Below are 4,828 nucleotides of genomic sequence, written 5' to 3'. Positions count from 1 at the left end.
TGAATGGATTGCTGGCTTCAGAGTCAGAAAGAATAAGATTCATGTTTTAATTTGACACTTCTTGATCTTAGGCAAATCACATAACTTCTCAGAAGTCTATGCAACTTTCTAAAACTATACCTCCATAGAGGTGCCAACTTGCATTTGTAAAAGGGAAATTCTTCATCTGGAAGTTACCTCTGCCAATGAAATCATAGGCCCCATCCTCTATGAAAAGAAAAGGAAATCAGTGATCGCTAAAAATCCAGCATAGTTTCATAAAGAATACATAATGCTGGGCTAATTTTACTTCATTTTTGATAGGGTAAAAAGCTAGCACATAGCTGGTGCTTAATACATATTTATTGACTTACTGACTGACTAGTAGATAAGGAGAATGCAGTAAAGATAGGATTGTAGAATCACAAATTCAGGGCTTATAAAGACCTAAATTCTCATTTTACAAATGATAAAACCCAAGAAGATGTTACTTGTCCAAAGCCATGCAACTAGTAAATGTTATGGCAATTCAGTTGTGTCTGACTCTTGATGACCCCATTTAGAGTTTTCTTGACAAATACACTGGAGTGGTTTTCCATTTCCTTCTCCAGCTCATTTTACAGATGAGGAAACTGAGGTAGACACAGTTAAGTGATTTGTCCAGGGTCACACAACCAAAAAGAGTCTAAGTCTAGCTTTGAACTCAGGGTCTTCCTAAAACTAGGTTTGGTAGTCTATCCTCTGTGCCATTGAGCTGCCCCTACTTAATAAATAGCAGAATTAGAATTTGAACTTAGATCCTTTGATACAAGATTCAATCTTCTTTTGAAATTAAACTCCAGTCAACATTTGACAAAATCTCTCATATTATCCTTGTGAAGAGGACAGAGGTTTCACTAATAGTATAGTTAGGTGGATGTGAACTACTAGACAAAGTGTGCACTTAGACCTTGGAAATGGGCAAATGCTACAAATCAAGGATTGATTTATTGTTTTGTTAATTGTCTAGACTTAAGAAAGTGATAAAGAATAAACTTAAAAGTATTGTACATATATATTTTGAGGGGGAAGAGCTGGGTTGTTAAACATTTGTCAATACACTCCTGTGTATAAATAGAAGGATAAGTCTCATTAAGGAGGTTATAACCAAGACTAGAAGGGAAACAACAAAAAGGGGGGGATTTATAACAAATTTCTCTGATAAAGGCCTCATTTCTTAAATATATAGGGAACTAAGTCAAATTTATAAGACATTCTCCAGTGGACAGATTGTTGAAGGATATGAACAAGTAGTTTCCAGATGAAGAAATCAAAGCCATCAATAATCATATGAAAAAATGTTTTAAGTCACTCATGGTTAGAACAATGGAAATTAAAACAACTCTGAGGTACCACCTCTCACCTATCAGATTGGCCATTATGACAGTAAAGAAAATGTGGCAAATTGAGACATTAATGTTTTGCTGGTGGAGTTATGAACTGACTCAATCATTTTGGAGGGCAATTTGGAACTATACCCAAAGGACTATAAAAATGTGCATACCCTTTGATGTAATACCACTACTAGGTCTGTATCCCAAAGAAATAAAAAAATGGGGAAAGGACCTACTTACGTGAAAATATTTATAGCAGTCCTTTTCATCACAGCAAAGCATTGGAAACTGAGGGGATGTCCATCAGTTGGGGAATGGCTGAGCAAATAGGGTACAGGTAAAACCATTCATTTCAGTAGAAGAGAGAAAAGAGAAGGTGATTGGAGAAAATTTATGTTATATGATCACCAGAAGTAGCTGGTGGCAGAGTAGATAGAGTAATGGGTCTGGAATCAGGAAACCTTAAGTATAAATTTGGCCTCAGACACTTACTGGTTGTGTGACCCTGGGCAAGTCACTTTAACTTCTGCCTCCATTTCCTCAACTGTAAAATGAAGATAATAATAGTGCCTACCTCTCAGGGTTGTTGCGACATATTTGTAAAAAGTGCACCTGGAACATAATAGGCTCTTCCCCCATCCCATTTCCCACCTCCCTATGGGGTCTCATTCACCATATTTCAGAAAAATATTATTTTACTGACTCAAAGAGATTAACTTTAAGATCACAGATTATAAAAAGGATGAATAGAAGATAAGTGATGAGTAAAAAAATGAGTGGGAAAGATGAAAGAGCATGAAATTTTTGTTAGCAAAAAGAATTACAAAATTCAGTATCTTGAAAGGGAAGCAGTTTTGAATAATCCTTCTAACTACCTCAGCATGTAGCAAAATAGAGAGAAGCTGGACATGATGGGAGTTAAGAAGTCCAAAAATTTATGTTGTCAGGGGATTAGAATCTGGCCATCTCCTTGTTTATTATAATCTCAGAGGGTGAAGACAATGGATGATAAAATGACTAGCATCCATTCTGTAGTTCTCAATAAATGCATTTTGCTTCTGTCATGAAAACAGAAGGATTTAACATGGAAAATTTGGTGCAGGTTTTGTTCCAGATCGGTGATTTCATAGGTATAGGAAACTACCTATGAGAAAACAAACTCCTCCTATTTATATGGATGGCAACTGTAGTGTCACAGAAAGAATATGTTAGAGTAGGACTTCAGCTCTGGTCTTCAATACTTTCTTTATCCATTATTCCATGCTGCATTTCCTATATGAAATGACATGGACCAAAACTGGCTTAGGGAAGCTTTGGATCTATAGATTTCACCTTTTTTTGGAGAAGTTTGTCAGTTAAAGTAAGCATAGGGATGGGTTGGAAACTCAAGAAAGGAAAAGGAACAAGGGCTAATTATAATTGTAAGATGAAGCCTGAACATATTGGTAGTTAGATGCAAAGATGTCTGAAAAAATAAATGAACATATATAGATATAATTTGTTTAGATAAAAGCTGAAAAATGAACATTTTGGGAGTACATTTCAGAAACATCTATTTCTTTATTACTTTTTTCAGGGAACCAAGGACCTCTTTGCTTCTCAAACTATAGATAAATGGGTTTAACAGAGGGATTATGATAGTGTAAAACAAGGAATACATTACATTCTGATCTTTAGCAGCACCAGACCCAGGATGCACATACATAAAGAAAAGAGTTCCATAGAATAAGGAGACAGAGAGTAGATGGGCACTACATGTTCCTTCCATTTTCATATTTAATCCTCAGGATAGCAGAGATGACATAGACATAAGAGATTATGATGATCATAAAAGTGAAAGTTTGAATAAAGGCAGAGAAAACAAAAACTACCAGTGTGTTAATAGATGAGTCGGTACAGGAAATTTTAAACAATTATAAAATTTGACAATAGAAATAATGTATTCTCAGAAGGTTAATCTGAATAATAAACCCACATGAATCACTGAATGAAGAAAGCCAGCTATATTTGAAGTAATCACCAGTTGACTGCATAGTCTGTTGGACATCCTCACTGGATAAAGGAGAGGATTGCAAATGGCTACATATCGGTCATATGCCGTCATAGCCAATAGGAAATATTCTGTGATTGCACTGGCACCAAAAAAATAAAATTGGATCATGCATTCAAAAAGGGATATAATTTTGCTCTTAGTCAAAAAATTCACCAGCATCTTAAGGGTCACTGAAGAGGAAGTCAGTGCATCTGAAAAAGCTAAACTACTGAGGAATAAGTACATGGGTGTGTAAGGTGAGAGTCCATCCAAACAAGAACAATCAAAGCAATATTCCCCACCATGGTTGTGAGGTAAATCAACAAAAACAATAAGAAGAGAGGGATCTGAAGCTCAGGGATATCTGTGAGTCCTGTGAGAATAAACTCTGTCACCAATGTCTTATTCTCCTCTGTCATGTCTGCTAAAAGAAAAAATATTAAATAAAAAAACACATTAATAAAAGTCAGTACAAGTACCACCATGAATGCAATAAAATGCTATTCAATGCTGCATTCACTTTAATTAGTATGTTTTAAAGAATCATTTCCTCTCTTATAATAAACATTTTGAGAATATTAGCTCTTTTAGAACCCGGTTGTAAAAATTGGGAAAATTAAAACAAATTAAATTATTTAAGTAATTTATGTAATGTTTTAAGGTTTGCAAAACACTTCACAAATATAATTTCATTTTATCCTCACAAAAACCCTGAAAGAGGGGCTATTATTTTCCCATTTTACAGATGAAAAAACAAGCAAATGAAAGTTCAGTGACTTGCTCAAGGTTACATAACTAATAAGTGTCTGAGGTTCTTAGGTTTCCCCAATTCCAAGTCCAGCATTCTATCTATACACTTGGAGAAATCATACTTCATTAGTATATGTCTTTAGAGAATATATGCAGCTTGTAGAAAAATCCAGGAATATTCCTCACAAAAACATCTGAGAAAAAAGAGTTCAATTCTAATTAAAATGTTTCCATTTTAAATATGTAACATTTATGTAGGGTAACTATTAGAAAAGCTAGAATTTGTCTTTTTGCATTTCCTGTTTTTCTGCCTTTATACCTTTGTTCATACTGATAATTTGTGTCTATGCCCATAACTGTGTCTATATCTGCACATATGTTTTGTACATGTCTATGTCTATAATTATGTCTCTATGTTAATGTCTGTATCTAAGTTTACATTTGTTTCTCTATATTCATTTCCATTTTGTACACTGTAGTATACAGAATTGGGGTCATATAGTTTTTTCTAGTTTTGGCTGAGTTCCAAAAGCTGCTAGGCTTTTGGAATCTTGAGGAGAGGCAGTTGACTGGATCTTCCGTGGAGGGAGGTTGTGAATGAGTGGAGTGCTTTGAGTACCTAGCTTTAATATTAAAATTTAGCCTAGCTTTGATATATCTACTTAAGAAATTATTATTTAGATAAACCCTTTAT

The 4,828-nt window shown here is 34.6% G+C and overlaps 1 pseudogene; it reads right to left on the bottom strand.

Moving 5' to 3' along the window:
* Positions 1 to 2,904: 2,904 nt before the first annotated feature.
* Positions 2,905 to 3,803, bottom strand: LOC123239662 (annotated as a pseudogene).
* Positions 3,804 to 4,828: the final 1,025 nt, after the last annotated feature.

Source organism: Gracilinanus agilis, chromosome 3, assembly GCF_016433145.1.
Source record: "Gracilinanus agilis isolate LMUSP501 chromosome 3, AgileGrace, whole genome shotgun sequence".
NCBI classification, from domain to species: domain Eukaryota; kingdom Metazoa; phylum Chordata; class Mammalia; order Didelphimorphia; family Didelphidae; genus Gracilinanus; species Gracilinanus agilis.
Note: the sequence above shows the minus strand (reverse complement) of the source record. Positions and strands in the feature narration are given on the sequence as shown.